The following is a 24,518-nucleotide window of genomic DNA, read 5'->3' as shown; positions in this document are numbered from 1 at the left end:
AAAAATACTGGCTTTGTGATGAGATTCTTACTCTGTGTCTTAGTCGAATCACATCCACCACAATGACCTCCTCACTTTTGAGTTTCCTCATCAGAGTGAGGTATACTCATCATTCACTGCTGCCCACAACTGTGACACACAAATAGTGTTTGTAACATACTGGGTATACCTGGTTTGGTAAAGGAGAGCTGTGGCTAATAAGAGGAATAATAGATAAAGAGGAGTGGCTTTGCATTCGTATTCTGTCCAGTCAGCATGTTGAGCGATATATACAGTACAGGTAAGCAGAACAGAGAAGCTGAGGATTCCTCAGACATGACCTTTACACTTGTGTGTTAGCTGGATTGGACTTTGTTCAATGAAGCTGGCAGGGTAAGGAACACTACATTCAATCAGACTATTCGGGGTAACACTGTAATTAAAGCAGTAATATAAGACATTTCTGTTGATTACTTCAGTGATCACATGACCGTTACTAATCAGACAATTGTCTCATTACTTGCGTTACTTTGAGTTCATCAACTTCCTGTATCAGCATAACGGTCATGCAGAATAACAAATGAAATGCATTTTCCACATACTCCATGCGCTCCGCGGTCGGTCAGCGCCATGCACTACTGTACGCTGCCATTCGTTGCCACATGCTCCTGTTTCCACAGAGAGCACCGCGGTCTGTCTCTGCACTGGAACAAATATGCAAAGAGGCTGTTTTCAGCAGAGCTTGCTGCAAAGACGCGTCACGCTGTACAGACTCGGACAGGAAGTCAGACAAGGAAACGCACAAAGCATCAGGTCAATATCAGATTTAAAACACTATACAGACTCCTGATCATATATTCTATCATTATATCAACAAAGCAACATTTTGTTTGTACGTTTTTCTCTTTATTCCCGTGTGATCATGTAGCTCTCCTGTGACATAATGAACTCATGAGTACAGCTGCTCATGACCGCGTTCACACTCCAGAAACGGACCCAGTGGGGAAGGACGCACGCCGTCAGACACAACAAAACCGTGGCGCTGATGGAACACAGCATGCACGGACTATGTGGAGATTGCGTGTCAGGATGGTGAGTTATGTAAGGTTTAACCGTCACCACAGCTACAACAGATTATAAAACATGAACTTTATTAGACTTTGCAACAATGTTAAATATTAAAATATCCAGCATAGTCACCAGTGTCTACGGTACGTTTGAAAATGTGAAAACAAGTATGTGGGAGAGAGAAAATCTATTCAGCAGTCTCTTACATAAACTTCTTATGAACTCTGGAATCCTGCTGTTCTTGAATTCCTTCTTTCTTAAAGCGTTATATTAAATTATTGATTGACAGACCTAATGGCTCACATTAGATGGTGAATTGTGCATCTATCTTTATTCTCCCATTTCTGCAGGAACCATCAGAAACAAGTCCCCCCGCAACTGAGCGTTAATGGTGCATGCTGGGAAAAACTGTGCTGCTTGCGAGCCACGGGGGACCGCAGGACATCGAGTTCTGTTATGGTGAAGTGTTATTCCACAGCAGTCTGCAGCGTAGCGTAGCTTAGTGCTGTGGATGTACTTGTGCTACTAGGTGTGTACTTGTGTCTTTATGCTCTACAAAAGAAATATAAAGCTAGCGTTCCTTCCACCAGTTTCCAATGATGCATAACATAGCAGTGTTTCTCAAATAAGTGTGTCAAGTATTCATCAAACTAGTAGGAGCAGGTCACATTCAGGGTTTTTTATAAAACTGGTAGCTTCAGGCAAAATGCTCTCTTATGGAAGTTCAGCATTTCTTGACAGAACTGGGACAAATGTAGAGGAAAGTTTAATTTTGGCTCACAGCGGGAAATCCAAGGAAGATGCAACGTTGCTGCAGCGAACATGTGCTATTTACAGACATCCCAAAAGAACAGCACCACCAGACGTGGAAGTATTGGTGTGAATGTATATCCTTAATGATGCTACTTAGCTCTGCTACGCAAGTCATTTATCAAAAGGTCAACCAGACACTCATCAGAGGGCTGTCGATTATTCAATAAAGCAGTCGATTATTCAATAAAGCAGTCGATTATTCAATAAAGCAGTTGGAGTGGTCTCAAAATGGCAAATAAGAAGCTCTAATGAGCAGAGTATTTAAAAGTCAATGAGCTATCACTGGCTTAGGCTGTCTCTGTGTTTACCAAGTTAATCTGTGAGTCAACAACACTGAGGGGATGGTGGAAGAAGGCATCATGGGCAAACATGGAATATTGGCCATTATTCAGTATTTGAAGTTGTTGTGCCTTTTGTCTATTGTAGTATAACACAACAAATGATAATATCTGACAGGGACAATACAATTTAATTGGCTGCTTGCTTCAACCACCCCAAACACAGAAACATAATGCAGCCATGACGAGCTGCTGCAGCCTGATAAAAGTGAAAGGGACTACATTTAAAAATGTGTTTATCTTCTTATTATATGAGCTGAGAATGGTTAGCATGTCAAGCTAACATACTAGCATTAGAAGGTAACCAAGTGTTACTTTCTAGAACTGAAATAGCACACAGACATTTTTTGAAGTTCAGAGTTCAGATCAGTGTTGCATCTTTTAGCATACCATACATCAAGAGAGGGATCTAAAGCAGAGGGCAGCAGCAACAAAAAGGACCAATATGAAAGATATCTACTGAATTAAATGATAAAATGACCTTACATCGTCAGACATTAAGGAAACATGCTATGTTGAAGGTCTGTCTTCTCTGAGCCAGTATGTTCCCCCTCTAAGTTTTGATTCTGGCCCTGAATGGTCGTTTTTTGTTTTGACCAAAAAAGTTAGGGGAATTTAAGGCAACCCTAAACGGCCGTTTTGGACGCCCCTCAATTTGCCAGGCAAACAGCAAACCAACAGGTGTTGCAACGATGGAAGCAGGAAAGCAAACTCATTCTACCCGACCTAAAAGGCGTCAGCATTTTCAAATTAGTTGCACAACCAGAAACTGTTGGATCAATATTGGAGATGCTTTTGAAAAAGTGGTTCGAACGCAGAAGGTTTCAAGACCAATATGGGGGGGTCTACAGCTCTCTACCATGTTTTTTTAATTTGGACTGCAGTACCTATTCTATACGCTAGGTGTCAGAGTTACATGTTTCTCCTTTAAAGGACACATTTACCAAATAGAAGGATATAATGTCTGAAATGCTGGCAGAAAATTAATATAAAAGTTGAATATCATTGAATATTTACATGAGAATAAGAACTGTTGTATTTTAGTATCCTTAGACTGAGATTATATCAATGGATGGACCTGAGTCTACTCCACAACGACTGCCATGTTCCTTCAGAAGCCCAGAAAGACCATCTGTGGCCATCTGTGTTTGTACCAAGGTTGGCTGCTTACTTACTGTGTAACAAGTGATTCACGTTTACACACAAAAAAATCATGATTGAGGATTGGCATAAACATCATGTGGTTGATTGGTTAGTTCAAAAACTAGGGTGACATTTACTGTTGGTGTCACGTTTATCTCTCTCAGCCAAAGGTCAAAGTCCTATCCATTGCTTATTCACACAGCGTGAATATTTCCCTGGGTCGAGAGGTTTTCACAAGATGCAAAAAGTCTGGGGGAAATGTGGCTGTTTGTGTTCACAAATGCAGCTGAACCCCAAAGTTCAGGAAAGTTTTAAGGAATTCCTTGATTTGTGAAAACATCACATGAAGACGTGAGGGTAGTGATGAAGCATTGTCATGTGACACAGTGGGAACATAAACAGGATGGGAGATAAGGGGTGCTGTTATAAGTAGATTGTATTTTTTAGTGTAGGTATTTCATTAATTCCCGAGAGGACACCTTTAACCCAGGATGCAGCTAAATTCCAAACATACAGGTCCTTTAAATGCTCTGTCTTTTTTGCTCAGGATGATCTCAGTCATGGAACTCAGCAGCGCTCGGAAGCCCAAAACACAATCACTGTAGTAGCATGCCAAAAAAGAAGAAAGCAAACAGGAAGTCTGGAAATATGTCTTTTTAAGCTGCCTGCGTTGGCAGGTTGACTGATTAGAAGTGAAGTATATGTGCTTCGTCAGACATGCATGAGACAGATGACTGAAACACGTCGCTGAACACTTCATGCATTAATTAGTACACATCCACAAAGCCTTTCCCATTTGATTTTTTAAACACACAGTAAGGCATATAGAAGGTTAGATAAAACATTTTATTTTTTTTACACTTTACTATACTCATGCTTTACACCGGCTAAGTAACTCTGCAGCATTTTTTCCATGTGTCTCAATGGGTGGGATTGTTGGGTTTCTGCCTGAGACCTCTAAAAACATACGTCTTAGTACAATATAATGCATGTTTAAAGATTCCTTTTTGCAGTTGAATATGTGGTCACAGAGTTCATCAAACAAAACCAAGCAGAAAAAAACCTTCCCTCCGAAGTGTTCTGGCTTCTTTGTTTCTGATCCCCGCTGTGCTGAAGCCTCGGATCAAGCTGCATGAGTATTTTTTTTTTTCATCCTGCAAGGCTCTCCCCCCCACTGCAGCTCTTTATGAAATACGAATAAATTGAACTGCATGCTAAAGCTCTTTCTAAGCCTGGCCTTATAATGGTTCATTGGGGGAGAAATATTGCTTTTCCCATTCTGAGAAACTCCCCGGTGTATTACTTAACTTGTTAGTGAAAGGTCAGGTCTCAGAGGAGCACAGATGCAAGGACAGCAAAGAGTGAAGGTTTTTTTCATGAATGTCAACAAGAAAATGCTTACCAGTGCAAATGTAGAAATGATGCTCTGATAGGAGATGGAACTGGTTTGACTGCATAGTCCACATCAAACCAGCATATAGCACCTTAAATAAAAAAAGCAATCATATCTATCTCTCCATCTAGCAATCATTTGAAGTCAATTATTTCCCCTGCAATATCCTTTAAACACTTGTGCTATACTTTGAAATCAATATGAACTAGGGCTCCAAGCAGCTTAAACGGGCCCTCACATGTTTACATATGTCATGCAGGGTGAGGTGCATGTTGGGATGGGGTCACAGTCACAGTGTCTTGATTTTTTTTGTAACTTGTATAAACATTAACAAACTTAGCCCTGCCTCACAAGGCTTACAATGTCACCAGTAGGTGTCACTATGACAAGATTGCAATTTTGGCATATAGATGTTTTTGAAAGGTAACTTTCATCAAACATTTAAAGTAGAGTTTGTCTCAGTTTTGACTAAATAACTTAGCTTCAGCTACATCCAGTAAATTTGATAGGAAAATTGGAAAACTGGCAAGCAGGAATGGCGACACCCTTTGAGTTTTGTACACGAGTTTGACATCTTTTCATCAGCAAGGTGTCCTCTGTATACCAAAATGGAAACTGATCTAGACCCCCCTGGGATTAATCATTGACTAGAGTAGCAGCGTAGTGGGTTAGATAACCATTAATAATTCCCTAACTAAGTCCTAAATCAATCAAATGTATGCACATTTGCACGTCAGCTTCAAGCTTCAGTACTCAACAACAAACACTAATCACATTGTTCAGTTCAAGACTGTACAGCCAGCATTCACGCCTATCGTCCCGTCTTACACTTTTCTTCTCTTTGGTTGTTATACATCTCACACTTATGAAGTCACACCCACACTCGTGAACTTGCTGCTTCAGATTAATCAACTGGGGCATCGGTGGGGAAAAGCACTTCCTGTCGCTAGTATACCACCCCCTTTTCCTCTATATTGTCTCTCTTCAGATCAGCTCGCCTTTTTGATCTCACCTGACTCTTATTTCACACGTCGTGGGCAGTGGAAGCTCCCCCCCCCCCCTCCCCTCTTCAGATCTTCAGGAATGAGAGGTCGTCTGCTTTTTTCTAATCAGAGCCTACCAAGACTCCCGCAGGATTGGAGCCACGTCGGGGCTTGCACATCACCACGTGAGTTATGAGTTATCAGAGCCTGGCCTCAAGCTTCCACTCTGACTGTTAGATACAGTCACAGTGGAGGCACAATGAGTTCAGCTGGTCATCTGGATTAAGATGAAACCTGTCGATTGGTGAGCTTGCATCTCGCTGAGACTGAGTGTCCAGAATTTTAATGTACATCTAATTTCTTCCTCCTGTTTTTCTACTTGACACCCCTGCTCCAATCATATCGCAGTGCGTGCTGTTTGTAATTGGACTGCTTAGCATTCACTCATTTCATCATCTCAAAGGATAACAATTTGACAGTGTCAAAAGTAAATTACCTGCTGCCCGGGCTCACCGAGAAACATGGCGAATAAGAAGTGACGCATGTGACAAGAGTCTTTGAGGTGACAGGTTGGGAGGGATTATTCCCTCACTGACACTTCCATTTCTTCCTGTGGCTGTCAGCTGATTGACAGCTTGAGAGCAACAATGTGCAGTGCTGATGGTGGTATGGAATAACAATTTAACCTTAACAGTGGAAAAAAAAAACAAGTTAACACATTCATTCCTGTTTTGAGTCTTTATATGGTTCATTTTAAATATCCTGATGTTTAGGAGGAGATTGGTAGAAGCTGTTATTCAGTCTGATTTTATTTCATTTTCTCTTCCAAAAGTAGTTCTGTTTGCTCCAGCAAAAGTTGCTGATGACTATAGTTCACAACATAGAGGTTTCTTTTGTAGTGAGAACAGCTCAGAGAATACTTCCAGTAATGGGAAATAAAGAGGAAAAATGGTGGGTAATGCTGGTGAGCTGCTGACTATGCACCAAAGCCCCTGCAAGTGATCAAACACAGAACACATTAAATGGTCAAACTACAGAGTCCTGTATTGGGTTTTTTTTAAATTAGATTTTGACCAAACTTTACAATAAATAGATTTCTTATTTCTCTTGTAAAGTGAGGAATATTGGCCGGCCATAGTTTCTCCATTTATACTAACCGTGTGCAAACATCACCCGGATGAAATTAAAGTAGACGACCAAATAAAGAACTCCTGTATTCTCCTTTTTTTGTTTCTGTGTGGTCCATGACAACAGAGGTTGAGCCAAAAACATCAAAAGTTTTAGAGTTTTGGCTTCTTTTTATATTGGTCCTGGGTTGTTGGTCCTGATTTTCCAAGAATAAAAATCAAGATGCAGTGCTGTTTCAAGTTGACCTCTGCTGTACTGAGCTATCACTGCTCATTTTTATACACTGCACATTTATAAAGTCACCAGCCAATCAAACACGGTGTCTCTACTGGAGAATGTTTAAGCAGAAAATGGATCGTAATGGTCGTTAGTTTTATATGTCAACATCATGAACAAGGACATCATGTGAGCATGCACATTACTTCAGTTGTATCTGAGCATCAACAGCATGTAAAGATTTATAGTAAACCCCTTCAGGCACACTGGTCAGAACAGTAGACAGCTATTCAATAGCTGTTTTTATTTTACAAAATGCTAAATATAGATGGGTTTTGATGGACTGGTTTCACATCAGCCACTTCAGTTGATGTTAGTAAGTTATCCCATACACTGCCACCTACTGGCCAGCCATAGAAAGTGTACCATAAATGTCTTCAACATCAACATGGATGATATAAAGTCACAAATAACATGCAACTCAGGAATATCTTTGAAATCCTTCAAATCCTGCTCAGTCATTTAATAATTAATGCATCAAAGAGGGATACTGCAAGAAAACAGCAGGAGGGGATGCACACCCAATAATTATTGACATCCTGTCTCGTACCTTCAGTCCAGTTTTTCTTGATAAACCAATTTGCACCAACCTTGAAGTGGTTTCCTATAACTTCAACCTTAGCAACATTTACTGTATGGATTGGGAACAAGGCAAAACTCTTGTGAATTATTTTTCTGTAGTGGATATGGGAAGCACAAAGAAATCTGAACAGCACAGTACTATTTATATGGATAGGATGGGTTTCCACTCCATATCTATAGCCAAACAAATGACACAGACACATCTGAAGAGGAAATAAATCAAACATGTAGAGAACCAACAGAATTGTAAACATCTTTTATTATTGGTCTGTGGTGTCTGTATCTATACAATAAGGAAGTGTGCCTCTAAAAATGTATAATAAAAAGAAATTGACATCTTCCAAAGCATTCCATTTTCTTCGTAATTCAACAACTTAAAGGTAGAACAATCTCACTGATAACTCTGAGAACCAAACACATATACGCTAAAAGAAACTGCTGGATCCCTCAACATGGGGGACAAAAAAAGAACCGGCACCGTTATGTTGGAAGGCCAACGACATTATCTTGGGCTGCCAGGTAATGACCAACAGGTGAAAGTAATTAGAGGCAGGGTAGATAATCATCTACCAAATTAGACTGACATGTCACAAATTAAAGCCTCAAAAGCATGAGGAGAAGATGGGTGACACAATAAAACAGGAAAAACAGTTACAAGGAGCACATTGAGACGTTACAGCAGATTGGTTGCCGTCTCAAATTAACTTTCAATCAACCAGTTACAAGCTAAGTGGCAGTGAGGCGGGGCCGGCCTTAAACCTTCCAGCGACCTTGTTGGTCAGATCAGTCATTCCTTAAGAAATCAACCCCTGTACATTGTGTACCAATAAACACATGGGCTATTCAGATGAAAACAACAACAAACAGTATCTCATGCCTCAAGTGGATACTAGAGGAACTGCAGCTTTTTTGCACCTCCACATTGGCTTCATTTTTCAACAATGGAGTTACTTCTTGGGGTAAAGTGAAAGTGCTTGACAGGAGGTCAAGACAGGTCTTTTGGACATGACCCAGAGGGACTTTGATATCACTCAAGGAGTTCTATTAGTAGAGTCATCTCACAACTATATCTGTGCTTATTGAAAAAGCCATGTCAAGAGAAGAGGTGGAGCCATCACAGCAGTCTGACATTCCTTCCTACTGGACATACATTAGGTAAAATTAGCCACCAATGCCAACATGTTTTTCCAACTTTGCAGCATGGAAGAATTCATTTGAGTAATGTATCATCTTAATCCCTTAACTATAAAGGCCATAATCAAATAAGAAAGTTTTATCTTTCTAAGGACGGCAGCCTCATCAAAGCAACAACTGATTAGTATTTTATACCATCACACAAATAGCAATGAGCATAGGTCTCATGTTTCATCATCACACACGATTACCAGAAACGTCTTCTTCAAATGATGACCAATGAACGTCACAGAATGCAGCCGTCAGATAGTATGAAGAGAGCAACTGAACTGAGCATGTCTCCTCTGTTCTTAAATCTTTACAGACTTCCAGTTCCAAGAATTTTTCAGAGCTGCTGATGAAATATTTATCCATCAGTAGTCTTAAAACACAATACATTTCCTACCTGCTTAAACATTTAAACCCAATTGGGCCTTTTCTTGAGTCAGAACTGAATTGGGTGAAGCTCCTGTTATCTTTATGCAGCATGCAAACCGATGAAACCAACTTCCTAATATTAAATGCGTCCAAACCCCTCGCTTTTTTAAAGTTTAACACCCTGTTGTTCTCCTGTAAGTCGACTACGTGCCATCAGGCCAAATGTGGGACAAAGAGAATGTTTGTGCGAGACAATGTAGGACATGTTACCACAATGCAGAGAGGAAGTTTAGATATTGTTATAATGTCAAAATAACACAATGAAAAAAACACTTCTGTTGAAACCATTAGCTAATAAATATTAACAACAGAAAAGTTTTTCACTTCTTCCTATCCCTTTTGAACATGAACTATATTATTTGAGTTATGTATTTGTTGCTATGGATCCTGAGGATCCAGTTTGTTTGTTTGTTTTTTGTTTTTTTTCCTTTTTATTTTGTGTTTGTATTATCTTAACATGTTCAATAAATTGCTAATTACTACTACTACTAATAACAATAATAATAATAAAAACAACAAAACTTTACCACTGCATGTTTTGTTGCACACACTAAATAGGTTGTGCAAATCTCCACAGAGGCAATGTGCAAGTACATCTGAGGCTAGAAGTACCAGAGCAACAGTCTGCTGACCAGTATGATTGTGAGTGCTGCACAGCATGGTGAATGTTAATAATTTCAGCTGCTGTTACCTTATCCATTGGGCAATCCTTGTTTGGTTTCAAGAGGAATGTATCTAAAGAGCAACAATATTCTATAAGAGCCAGGCCTTCTGGTGCATCCTGCATGCAGTATGACATAAGTGGTATTTTCCTCCATTCATGATTTAAAAAAAAAAAACGTGCAAATGTTGCAAAACATTTTCTGGGGACCGCCCTCCACTGGCTTTAACCAAGAGTAAGTACTTTGCTAGACTTTGTTGTAGCTGCATCTTCTCTCTTTGTCATCGTTTCCATCATATTTTGCCAAAAAGTGCATCCCGATAACATGTGTCTTTGTTTTGAGGCAGAGGGGCGTAACATAGGCAACAAAGATGGTGGCAGGTTGGCGAGCCCTTTACCCCACATGTGGACTGATTGATTTACATATGAAACAGTCTGAAATCCTAGCCTCTTGCTTTCTACACAGCCATTGGATAAAAGCCAGGTTTTAAGGGGACTATCATGCACTTCAGAAAGCAAGAGCCAATGAAATGCCGGACATTGCCCTAATCTGCAGGACATGGGACAAGTGGTGAAAATGGAGTGCAGTTCCGCACCAAGCTGGACACCTGGTTACCCTTTGATTGATTCACCTATATGGCACTTTTTTATCCTTATTGTACTAGGGGGTTACATAAAACTTAAAACTGCACTGTAATCAACACTGCAGTTTTAGTTTTACATATTTAATTTAATTCAAGCTTCATTGATGTTTACCATTTCATTTAACTAAATCTTAATTTATTGTATAGGTCTTTCATTACTCAATGTTTGATTGGAGATGTAATTGCTCATTAGTTTTAAATGTCTAAGCCTTTCCATACTTGTATTAAGATGCCATCTTCTGTTTCCTTGCCTTTCCATGTATGTATACTGCCTTACATTTATTTCCCCATTAGGTAAGCACTTAGAGGCCATTAAGAGAACTGCACCTTAAAAGATCACTTTACTTCATGCTTTGTCTGTTCAGCTGTGGTGGCTATAATGGCTGTATAACTGAGCAACCATACTGAATTGGTTTTATTGAATTAGAGTTATGTAATGATGTTAACAGTATGAGGATAAACATTTAATAATTCTTACCAGACAGCTGTGGTTTCATCATACAGATATGTAAGGGTGCACAGCACATTGCTCCCATATTATTTTGGGACTGCAGTGTTAAGCACTGTCTGTACATTGCTCTGGTTTGAACCAGCCTGACTCCTCTGTGATTCTCCCACGATCATAACCGAAAACAGCAGCAGGCTTCCCCCTCAAGCACCTGCGTCCAACTGATGTCTGTGAATTCCAAAAGCATCAAAAACATCCTCCGTCCCTCTCTCTGTTTTCTCCTCTTATCACTTGCTCTCTCTCCTCAAATCCCTTACTGTGCCTCACACTCACTCCTTCTGCTGCATCCCCCCCCCCCCCCCCCCCCCCGCTTCATAGTCGGAGACAGATAATCAATAACCATGGCTCGGCGTCCCAAGCCTTATTGACTTTGTTTTTCAGGAAGACTCCATAAAGAGTCATTGGGGAGATTCTGTCACTGCCAGTTCTATCCCCTGGCATTAAAACCTCCTCCGCTTTTGCCGTAGACAAGAACAAGCTTATGCTACCCTGCATGACCACCGGAATACAAACTAAGAGTGAATGGAGACAGCAGAGCTACTTTCCACCTGCTAGAGAGACAAGGTTCACAACAGCGGGAATGAGAATGAGAAACAAGAAATGCCCTGGGTGTTAGAGTGAATGTGGAAACACTCCTGTGGTTTTCAAATATTGGGCTGCAGGATATTTGGGTGAATTCACATGATGAACTGAGGGGTGAATTGTGTGCGGCAAGGGCAATGAGTGCAACTTTTCATGCCTCATAGCAGAAAATGACCATAAAATGTCTGCAGGAGTTGATGTGGTTGTTGATCAATACCAATGACACAGCATATTACTTTCCGACTTTCAGCCACAGGGTGAGGTTTGCCAGATTGTGCAGAAGTTCTTGCAGGATTTAATTATTTCTGGCATGAGACAGAGATCAGCAAACCAGAAACTGAATGCCACTTAAAATCATGCAAAAGGCTTAATTAGGAATCTCATTCTGGAGTAAAAGCCACCATTCATGGCTCTCCATAGAAATAAGAAGGGTCACTCATAAAGAATGGAAAAATAAGAAGAGGCAGATTTGCAGATGTGGAATAATAGCTAAAATGTTAAACTCAGCACATTGCTGCAACTTTAATAAAATTATTTAGTAGAAAACCACAGGAGCAGATAAACTGAGTTTTAAATGTTGAATATCTGTACAGCATTGCTGTAAGTTTTTGAGTTTCACAAACTGCATCTAAAAGCATAATATTGAGAAAAGATGGACAGAGTCAATTAGATGAATTTGTGAGATCATTCATGCAAAATAAATAAGTACCAGCAGCAAACATGAGTAACAGGCTGGATTACTAACCAGGCAAAATGCTCAACTGCCCCAGGGCCCCCAAAAGCTATGTGCTACTAGACTTTTTGAAATAAAAACATAAAACTTTAAAGAACTGCAAATTTGTTTCAGTATTTTTCACAACAATGAGCTATGTTGGGCCCTGCATTATTACTTGAAGCATTGCATGCACTTCCATAAAGTTGATGGGCTCACAAGAGGCATATAAAAAAAAAGAAAGGTCAAAATGGAACAAATTAGGCTGACATGTCCTTATTTACTCGTGGGCCAAACTCATTTCCAAAGTGTTGGAAATACCTTTCACCATGGCAACTCAATAACGTCTCCCAGGGTCAAATGCGTTTAGACACAACAACCTTATTTGGTTATGGAGGCTTTCTTGTTTCTTATTCTCCAGCTCAATTCTCCAGTTCGATCCCAAGCTCCTGCAGCCACATATCCAATGTGTCCTTGGGCTGCTTAGTATGTACCGGCAGTGTATGCATGTGTATGAATGGATTAGTTAATACTGATGGTCACTTTGGGTGTGAATATGTAGGTGTGACATGCATTGTAAAAGCACTTTGAGTAGTCAGAAAACTAGAAAGGTGCTATACAAGCTCAAGTCCATGTCGAATTAAAAAATAACTCAAGGCATTGTACACCTGCTTGGACATAACTCTTCAAGACCATTAAGCTGATACTTATGTGTTAAATGGGCGGAGTTCCAGTCTGCTTTTTGAACTGTACTAAATGCAAATTTCAAATTAAATATACAGTAAACCTTGATTTGTGCTCAAGGGTGGTGGTACTTGAATATAAATGCAGCTCAGCACATAGATGAGAGAAGTTGTTTAGCCTGTGGGTTTGTTTCTGCATTCTCCATCTGCACATGCTCATTTGTGTTTATCACCCTAATACCATATACAGAATTTCAAGATGATGTTATGCATGTTAAATTTGTTGGAAAAAAATATATATCAAGTTTACTTGCAGAACTGGGTGACGAGGCAATCAAAGGAGAGGTTGTTGTCAAAAATGATTCCAAGATTGTGGATATGATGGGGATAGGGTGGAGTTGTCAATCGTGAGGTTGAAGTTTTGAGTGGATTTAGAAAAGGATTTTGGGCAGATGTTTATATTGAATTTGTCATGGTAAATTGTGAGGAAATTGGAATGCATCCATGTTTTTTATTTATTTAAGTGAGGCAGGTTGTTAGTGTGGAGTGGGTTTCAGCTGTGATGGAATTGGCGGAGATGTAAAGCTGGTTGGCAGCGCCGTAACATTGGAAACGGAGACCGTGCTGATGGATGATATTACAAAGCGAAAGCGGGTATATGATGAACAGGAGGGGACCAAGCACCGGACCTTGGAGGACGCCTTGATACAGAGGAGCTATGGAGGAGGTGCAGTTGTTGATGTTAATGAACTGTTGTCTATTGGTCAGGAGAGAGCAGTGCCAGTGATGTGGATGGGTTCCGGGTCGGAGAGAGGAATAGTGCGGCTGATGGAGTCAATAAAAGTTTTGAAATGCAAGATAACGGTATTTCAAACATGAAAATATAAATGTGATTAACCATGCTTAACTATTTTAATGAATTTATTAATCCCAATTTAAAAAAGGTATTGTTTGACAGCCTTGATATTTATACAACAGTGAACATTAAAAAGTCCCGTGTAATACAAACCCTGGGCCTTGTCCTCTTTGTAGTGAAGGTAAATAACTGTATGAATTAATGGGGGTATGCTATCTAACAAAAAGGGTATTATTTGTACGTCAATATATCAAAGGCTGCCATATGTAGTGGTGTTGCAGACAGATGTGGTCACAGAAAACACGACAAGATAATTCCCAGTAGCCTACTCGTCCCCTATAGTGAACATGTGGGATAATCCATTGAGAAGGGGCCATGGCTCATATTGTCACTGTGATGGGGAACAGACTAAATGACAAAGCTTTGAGGATAAGAGAGGATTATCTTTGCTATCTTTTATCACGCCTTTGAAGGATGCTAACCTAAATAGCATATTGTTAGCAAAGAGTGCCGGTGTTTGCTTACATAGAGGTTCACTGGTACTGTGTGTGATGTGTTTATCCCGTGTGCTAATGAAGGCTCGTGCTGTCAGTCAAACAGCTGGTGGAACCCTGCATGGGGATGTGCAACTCAGGAGATCAAAATTGACTACATCTATTAATCAACCATCAAACTTGATTTTCCATCGCTGCCATGTTTTAAGTTCTCCCTGAGAGGTCATGCATGGAGTTTAAGAAGGCAGGGTGGATTCTCTTGTGGAAACTGATGCACACTATGCAGTCTATACATGCATGGGTGCCAAAGCGGGGGAAAAAGTGGGACCACAGGGCCCCAATGGAGGAAAGGGCACTAGGTAGTTTTATTTTTATTTTTTTACTACAGGCGGTACTTTAAAATAAGATGTTTTTAATGTCAGGGGAGATGATCTATTATAATTTCAGGTGTTGAAGGTGGAACATTAAAAATGTGAGGAATTATTCAAATCTTTAGGTCAAGAAAAATGTGTCTGAATCTGATCATTTATATTTATTGTGAGTTAATCACTAATTTCAGTACAATGTTACAATTTACTTAGCAGAGGCTTTTATCCAAAGTGCTATATTTGAGATAGGTAGTACAACACTAATCCATTCACACACCATCACTGAAGCAGAGGGAGCAATGCTGGGTTAAGTGTCTTGCCCAAAGACACATCAGACATGTTGCTCAACTGGGGATCGAACCCTTGACATTCCGGTTGAGAGGCAATGACTCTACCAAGCAGCCACAGCCGCCTGTAGAATGTTTTCCGGCACAGGGGTAAAAAAAAATAAAAATCTTGAGGACTGATTGAAACCACATGATATTTCAAGACAATTGTAAGACTAATTCAAATTCTAGAAAGGTGGACATTTCACATAGTTTAATTCATTATTTTAATTTAATTCAAACCACAATAAAGTGAACATTTTTCCTCACTATCAGGTATATTGTTGACATCGGAAAAGCTGACCTCACCTGCTGACATGTCAAGAGTGACAAGAAAGAGTTGAGGTTACTTTTCTGAGTGAGTTGAAGCCATGATTAGTCAAAACTGAAATAAGAACATGTCTATACCTATGTCTGTGATTTTTGATCCCCAGTTTTCAGGGTGTAACACAAAGTTATAGAACGTCAAAGTTTTTAATGGCTCATAAGCACAAGGAAGGTGTGGTTATAATATATAGGGTTGGCATGTGCTGTGGAGGTGATGATGGACACATTATCAGAATCAGAATCGGGGTTTATTGGCAAGTACATTAACACATACAAGGAATTTGACTTGGTGTATTGGTGCTAAACAAATAACAAGGAAATAAAGCAGAACTAGCAACAACTTAAATAATACAGTATAAGAAGATATTACAATATATAAAATATAATTTAAAAATGTAAAATATAAAATATAAAGATAAAAAACACAAAATGTACAAAAGGTGCAATGTAGGAGCTGTGCAGTGGACTATGAGAAAAAATATCTTTCCCTGGGGCCCAGAATTCCTGCGGACGCCATGTGTCTATGCATCCAGTTTTGTTTATCATGTGCCTGGTGTGGGCTCTACCTTAGCACATTAAAGTCTAAAAATAAGAAGCAGGTAAAGTTTTGTTCATTTTGTATATTCCTACATACATTTTGTCACACTGTTGGACCCTGAAAGACTGTGACTCCTCCTGCCTTCCTCGATAAAAATCCATATTCTTTCTCCATATGAGACTGGTGAGAATTTGCTTATTGCATTCGAAAAGAGATTACTGTGTATTGCTTGCAACCTATGAGGCCACCCAGTCCAGTTATGAGCCTCCAAAAGCCCTGATGGCATTAGTTCCTACCCTTGTTGGTGACCGGGAGCACAATAAGGCTGCTTGTGTACATCAGGCAATATATAGAACCAAAAATATACTGCATATTGTAATGTTTTATACCTACTGTACATAGAGGTGATGGTGTGCTAGACTTTTGTTGAATATATGAGAAAATAATTTCTTATTTGGGCGCAGAGGTCCCACAGATGCATGGCAGGACAGTAATCCATACAGTAATATATTTTTTATTAAAGCCTCTAACAGAATCCCATTAATGTGGAATCTTGTCTAGCCGTATGGAAAATAAGTTCTGCTAGATTTCAAAAAGTTGAGCTGAACTGCAGCATGTTTGGTCTCAGTACTGAGGCCGCTGTCAGCCTGACATGGATCTGCTCCCATCAATAACTTCCTCTTGCAGGACTAAACCAGTCGTTTATCATTTAGTTTCCAGAAGGACAGACCAGAAAGGGACAGAACACATTCCCATTTCATCACAATCGGTTAACAAGGACTACATTAACTCAGTAACTGTTGGAACAAGATATATACGTATAAAAGGAGAACACAAGCATCACACACGGGAGAGGTAAAACACCCTTGTTTCTGAAATCAATAAATGTTACCTTTTTTTTACACTTCTGTTACTTTCTTTTTGCAAATGCATAAACAGGATCTATAGACATGCATTAATGGTTTGCAGTAACTGGCGCTGAGGCCAGGATGGGGCCCCTCTTGGCCAGGTCAGCCTTCCAAAGAGATCTTGATCTCAATTGGTTAATTACGTTGTTACATGAAGGTTAAAAAGGAGCTTAGGAAAGTGACAGCCGAGCCACCGTTGAACACTTTATGGAGCTGCAGTACAGGCTCGTTAAGTGTCCATCTCTTCAAAACAACTCATATTTACATCACCTGACAACAGCAGAAGAACAGAGCCATCAAGATAAAATGCAAAATTTGGGCACTTGGCAACGTTTATGCAACCCTTACAACATGATTTCAATCACTAAACACTATGTTTACATCGGGTGAAACACTTAAACTAAAAAGATGATTGCTGATGTTAACCAAGTTTTTCAGTTTTATCTTTGTCTTTGAGCTGATCTTTTGAATGATGCAGGGTCAAGCACAAGCTTTTATTTTGGAGGCTGTTGAACCAATTTGTGCCACACAAGCTGGTGAGGAGTGGATGGACCAAATCAACCCAGCTTTAATACATGACTGCTCCTGAGTCATTGGCAGCAGAGGCCAGAGTCTCCAATGATCGTCAGAAGGAAGACAATCTGAGGGACCACCAGTGTGCCGACTCACCCCCGAGGCCAGAAGACGACAGAGAGACACACCAGTCCTCAGTGAAAATACTCAGTAGTGTGTCCTTCCCCTTCAGACACATGTCCAAGGGAGGGATTCTTCAGCTGTATGGAGGACAATCAAGTTGGACAAGGACACAATTTTCTGTGTACATCAGTGAGTTCCTTTTTTCTTCAGTGAGAATAAAACTTGTCTCTTATGTCTGTACTTCCTTATTGCTCATTGTTGTGAACACATTCTGTAGCAGATATATTTTTTTTAATATGTTATGTTCTTTTTTGTATTGTTTATGGACTAATCCTCTACTTGTGTGACACACTTGTGATGTGTATGCACTGGACATACGTTGTGTCTTCATGTGTTAGTCCAATGTAATTATAAATTATAAGAAGACTCATAACCCCCTGGAGTATTAAACACACTGATCTTGTTCAGCCCAAGACTTTTCAGCTTGCTCCATGGTCAGGTCAAAGTTTCATATTGTCCAATAATTGAGCTCATAGCGAATCTTTGCTAACAACATATTCTAATAAGACTCACAGCATGCTCTTTAATGTAGCATTCTGTTTATTTCTTCTTCCGGTGTGTAGTTCACACGAAGAGATCTGTTTTATTTGCATTTAATTTGCAAACAAAAATGGATTTGCTATTGATCTTAACCCAAAGTTTATAAAAAGGAAACTGTTCTAATTTGTGTCGTTTTTGTGCAAAACTTTACTTTTAACTCTGACAGAAAGGTTTTCATGTCCTGTCTCCTGGAGTTCATGGGAACGATCTTTAACTTATCAAATCATTTAAATCCGCTACCATTAAAGGCTTTATATGTGATTTTTTGATCCAGCAGATGTCACCCTTGAGCACCAGCATGAAACCAAAACAACTTGCGCTGCATTGTTGTGTTAGCATGCTAATGCTAGCGATCTTTATTATGCTCGTATCTTCACACTGCATGTAAATTTACCTGAAATGAGCGTGATCTAGAAACACAGTTAAGCAGTGAGTACAGTATGTTATTCTTCTTTTCTCTAGTCCCTCAATTAAACAACTTTTATACGTGAGGGGAGGAGTCAGCCGGCCGTCCTGGCGATGTAAACAAACTGAAGATAGGACTCTGAAAACTCTGAAAACATCACAGACAGTGGGACTCGGGTGTTACACCCATTGTAGACAGTCATGACTCACAGAGTTATTTTCAGAGGATATACTTGATTTATATTATATTTAATTGTGAAAAATCACATAAAGCCTTTGAGCATGCAATACTATATCTAGTCTTTCTTCAACTCTTTAAGAATGGACTTTCAGCCCCTTGGGGCGACAACACATTCTGCACATAACTGATATTATATCACCTTTGAAGGTTTTTAATGTGAATGTGCATTTGTGCGAATGTTTTCAGACTATTAGATGACCTCTTATCACTTTTTCAATCGCTAACTTGCAAATACTTTATATCCATATCAACATGCACCTACCAGATGGTACATTATCGTCTATCTTCATCAACACATCTGCAACTATGTATACAATGAAATGTTAAAAACTGAACCCTTATCGTCATGGTGACAAAACTTCACTTCTTCACTTATGTCAGGCAAAAGGCATGTCTACATCTTGTATCATCAAATATAAACTGCTTTTTACTCTCGTCTTCTGCAATGATGTTCTTTTCTACTTGTCTGTCTGTACTTTGAATATGTCCATTTAAACAGAGGATTGATATGAAGTCAAAGAACTGTCTTAATATTGATAACCCTTGTTTGCTTTGTCCGAATACTTGGATTCCCATAGCGTCTCATTTACATCATTCTTCCTTCCTGAGTCCCTCTTTCCGACAGGGAAAACTTCTCGCTGTGAGGGACATACGTGAATGAGCATCTCAGGAAGATTTAAGAAGCAGGGGGACCTGAAATGTTCTAGAAATTTTCAGGAGTGTATGTATGAAAACAGTGTAAGAGGTCCTTAAAGGCAGGGGCCCCATGTGGCATGTGGCATGACAATACCTGGTATTTGATGACTGGGAAAGAGAATGGATTTGTACCTATCGAAATTAAATAAAACTTGTGGCAACCCACCCCCCAAACAGTTTTCTCTCAGTTTAGAGTCTATTACATGTAACCCTGCTAGCAGTGAGTTCAAAGCACTACTTAGGCTAAATACAGTACTCCAGTCTGGTAGCATTTCTGTAGCCTCCAAGTTTTAACTCCATGGATGCTATGGGCATGATGCAACTCAGAAAACCACTATCTATCCACTTGTGTTTGTTCTCTGAGTCCCCAGATGTGATGTCTGCAGTATCTTCAAGTAGGATGCACATATGCCAACTAACATCAATTAGTTTGATAGAAGGGTTAGTTCTCATTATTAGCCCTCACAACATGTGCTCACCCTCTTTTAAACACATTGGTCATTTCACCACCAACACTCAAAGCTCTCCAGGTAAACCTTAAGAGAAGTTGTTTAAGACTGCATCGTCACACAGTGAAAAGCAGAGGTCAACTGAATCCTGCAGAGTCAGGAAACGGCGGTATAACACAAACAACCTTCTCATCGCCTCAGACCTGCCCTGCGTCAGGGCCCGTGACCCTCCCTCAGGCTCCATTATTTCCCCTCTCTGATATAAAGGATCAAGAAACTCCTGTAGAGGGAACAGATGGTCAGAGCTGAGCGTATAACCCAAGGCCCTTCTTCCCACGGCTACTCGTCTTTTTCCTCTTTTGTAATTATGCCTTAAGGGGAACAACTCAAAGTGGCTCTCCGGCTTCGGCTTTAGCTCCCGACTCCGTCTGAAAGAGAAGGATGGTTGTGGCACAGATTGTAGGGTCAGCATGACACAGAAAAAAAAGGAACTTTCGCTGAGCTGTGTGGATTAAATCCCAGAGATGGAGCATGGGCAGAAAAATAGACTGAATGTGTACTGAAACTAAACTACGCTCATAAATCCACAGACACATACTGTAATTATGTGATATGAAGCTGGAAAGCATACAGCAAGACAGAGACAATGTCTCTTACAAGTTAACCGACCAAAAAATGATAGATGGAAGAAGCTTTTTCTTTTTTCTTTTTTTTTCCAGAAATGTCACAAAAGCAATAAAGGGCCACCAGGGTTGAAATGATTAACAGGAGAATAAGGCTGGGGGTTAGAAAACTTTTTGGTCCATTTGTTTTTGATGCTGACATCTTAGTATGTGACCTTTATTTGGGTTATGAGGAATTAGAGCACTTATTAAGAACCCCCTCAGCATAGCAGGCAACCACACACACACAAACACACACACACACACACAAGTGAAATGGCCCAGATTGTGTGGCGGGATAAATTATGAGCGTCCAAACAAAGAGAGCAGACTCATTGAGATTCTCCCAGAAGAAAGCAAGAAATGCAATACAATGACCTCGAGCACATGGGGATGACTTGAATTGTGGAAAAAAAATGCAATTTGTCCGGGAGTAAAACCGTTGTGCATGTGCAACGCTCTGCACAATGCGAACGTGTGTCTGCTGTGTGAGAGACGAGCCGAGCGGTTAAGAGACCTCCTCGTAGACTTTCATAATTAGTTTGCTGTGGAATCTTGCAGCGTAATAAGGTGTCATTACTTCATTTTCCACTCTTCTCCCTTTTCCCATCAAAATGCACCTGTATGTTGTTGCCAAGGGAAATGTAATTAGCTCTTTCTCATCTGCGAGCCTCAGTCACTATCAGCGGGTCATTAAAAGTCCAATCTCATCCTCTGCTGCAGTGCCAGTTATTCCGAGCTGTTTACCTGATCCCACATCACAATGCGAGCACCAGAGAATAGAAGAAGCTTCACATTTACAATTACATCTCCAACTCGCACGTTTGTTGTATCACCGCTGTGCCGAGGGAGTTACAAATTGGGGTGTCACACGTTCAAACAGCATCAAGATCTTTCATTATGTTGAACAGAGTTTTGATTGAAATTAGTATGAACAAGAATGTATAGCATTAGGGATAATCAGAGAGAGAAGAGCAGAACCAAGACTTAAAGATGACTTTAATAAATGACCAAAGCAAAAGGCTCACTTTGATGAGCCCAGGAAGTTAAATATCAACAGACAAAATGATTAGTTCAAACACAAGGGGAGTACAGTGAATACGGCTATGTGGCTCAAAAGCGTGGTATTATCTCACAAACCTTTTTTAATAAATTTGTTTGTGAATCAGGGGTCAGAAACTGGCCTGCCAGCAAAAATATCCGGCCTGCAAGATTGTTTTTTTGTCTTTAGGCTTTATATGTGATTTTTTGATCCAGCAGATGTCGCCCTTGAGCACCAGCATGAAACCAAAACAACTTGCATTGTTGTGTTAGCATGCTAATGCTAGCGATCTTTATTATGCTCGTATCTTCACACTGCATGTAAATTTACCTGAAATGAGCGTGATCTAGAAACACAGTTAAGCAGTGAGTACAGTATGTTATTCTTCTTTTCTCTAGTCCCTCAATTAAACAACTTTTATACGCGAGGGGAGGAGTCCTGGCGATGTAAACAAACTGAAGATAGGACTCTGAAAACTCTGAAAACATCACAGACAGTGGGACTCGGGTGTTACACCCATTGTAGACAGTCATGACTCACAGGCTTTATATGTGATTTTTTGATCCAGCAGATGTCGCCCTTGAGCACCAGCATGAAACCAAAACAACTTGCATTGTTGTGTTAGCATGCTAATGCTAGCGATCTTTATTATGCTCGTATGTTCACACTGCATCTAACACAAAAGGGTTAGGGGAAAATCTAAAACATTTTTAAATTCATGATTGCTGCAAAAGTACTGATACTGGACTTGAATCCATCAAGTGGCATGTGAAACTGGTTGACCTTGAGGAGGACATTTCAACGTTAAACTGCTAATTCCTTCATCATTGCTTTGGTATAAATGTGATGTATTCTGAAAGAAAAAATACTTTAATAAAATGACACCTTGCACAAAAGAGGCACTTAGTGTAGAATTGATTGACAGCTGTAGAGTTAGAGATAATTAAGGTGCTTTTTGAAGAAAGGTAAAAAAAAGAAAAAAGAGTTGGAGTGATTGCGATGGAGTGATAAATTATAAGTAATTATTTCTCAGCACTCAGGGAACAAAAAAAAAATACTTCTGTCAGATGTTCTTTAACATTTTGGACTTATTTTGACTGTGTGCCTGTCAGAGCAGATACCCATACATGTGTGCTTTCAGAAGGAAACACATTTTTCATTAAAACTACTCCAAATGTCAGTTTGAATACAGACAAACACATCCAAAAAATTGTAAGTGACAAGAAAGAACGTCACATCTCTTTCCTGATATCCGGTGGATATGTGTGTGTTTCGTTGTGTGCGTCAATGGGTGTGTGTTTCATTTCACCGTATGTCGGCGTACCAATTAATCCACCTCATAATTGACTGTATGCTGGTGGATTATTGGACTGATTGGAAGGTTGAGACACCAGCGGTTAATTAGCTCTAAAGAGTCCGACTGATATCCACGTCTCTCTTAACTCGCTAATTTAATTTTCAAACCTAATATAATTACCACACAGACCCAATTATTGATCAATGCGAGTACCCTGACATTCAACAGGAGGACATCTCTGCACATCCTGTCGCTCGCTTCAGACTCATTTTTTTTTTTCCACTGGAGACAGGCAGAAAAAGCAGCTGCTGCTGTCGCCGTCCGATCTCGCTCTAATGAAGAAATGAAATGAAGATGGGATCCATGTTGTGTGAGTGGAGGAGCAGACAGGGTGTCCAGTACAGTGATGGGGACTAATTGGAGGCGACAGTGAGCTGATAGGCTGACATGATCGGGGTCATGGTGTCACTGGAATCCTCCATCCGTCCACTGCTATGTGTAAAACATAGATCTGAGGATATGTGTTGCTCTTATATCGCTTTTTTGGTATTCATAACGAATAGGACACTCACTGTGACTTACAGTGCATCATCTGCTTCACTACTTCTGCACTTTTATATGTATAGTTTTTCTATTTTGTGTTTGACCTAGTGGTTCCCAAAGTGGGGGTCAGGACCCCTAGGGGGGCCGAGAGACATACAGAGGGGGGTCATGAGATGCATTCAAAAGAAAGAAATTAAATTTTAATGATTTATAATTGCATTATTTTACCCATTAATGTAACATTTTTAACAAAAAGTACATCAATTCATAACCAATTATAGTCATGAAGTGAGATTTTTGCTTAAATGAAATGAATTGTTTAAAAGAACTTAAAAATGTATAAGTTTGCATGTCACATAACAGCCACACAAAAATTATTTATTAAGTTTTGGATGTCCACTTAGTGCTATACATGGAAGCTTCTAGCCCTATTAAATACTGTTATGGTTTTCAGGCTGTTGTATTCTTTTGAGTTGTATTTTTGTGTCACCAGTGTTTGAATAGGTCTAGCAATGCATGTTTTATAAGTTATATGCTGAAAAGTTTGGGAATCCTTGATTTAACCGACATTAAAACACAAGATAGAGTTTAGTTTGATAACTCTGTGTTAGGACAACTCATTGTCTATTTTGGTTTTAGGCTTGAATAAAACACATTCTTGTTGGATACCATTACATATAAAGACGAGTGACTTTCATTGAAAGTGATGGTGAATGTGTTGGACCCCTTTCTGTACATTTTTCTCTAACCCTTTGCAAACTAAGGATTTACTAAAAATGGATTTACAATTAAGAAACATCTCGTCTTAGCAAAAGCCAGAGGTGTATTGACTGGTTGCTAGAACATATCATTGAGCTGTGCAGTCAACATTAACAATGCAAACAGGAAGTTACTGTCGTTTCACCAGCTTTGGGCATAAGAGTGATAAATTAAACATTCTTCACAATTAGTCAATGTCGATTTCTTTTTTAGTTTCATAAGTAATGTTTGTTATGTAATGGTTACAGTTTAAGAAGTTCAAAAAGT

The 24,518-nt window shown here is 39.7% G+C and overlaps 1 long non-coding RNA gene across 1 annotated transcript in view; it reads right to left on the bottom strand.

Annotated features, from left to right (window-relative positions):
• LOC132993047 (uncharacterized) overlaps nucleotides 1-15,165 on the bottom strand; it is a 329,764-nt gene extending 314,599 nt beyond the window's left edge. The window contains exon 1 of the long non-coding RNA XR_009676419.1: nucleotides 15,079-15,165. This is a non-coding gene — a long non-coding RNA (uncharacterized LOC132993047). The remainder of the gene's footprint in view (nucleotides 1-15,078) is intronic.
• Nucleotides 15,166-24,518: the final 9,353 nt, after the last annotated feature.

Source organism: Labrus mixtus, chromosome 18, assembly GCF_963584025.1.
Source record: "Labrus mixtus chromosome 18, fLabMix1.1, whole genome shotgun sequence".
Classification (NCBI taxonomy): Eukaryota; Metazoa; Chordata; class Actinopteri; order Labriformes; family Labridae; genus Labrus; species Labrus mixtus.
Note: the sequence above shows the minus strand (reverse complement) of the source record. Positions and strands in the feature narration are given on the sequence as shown.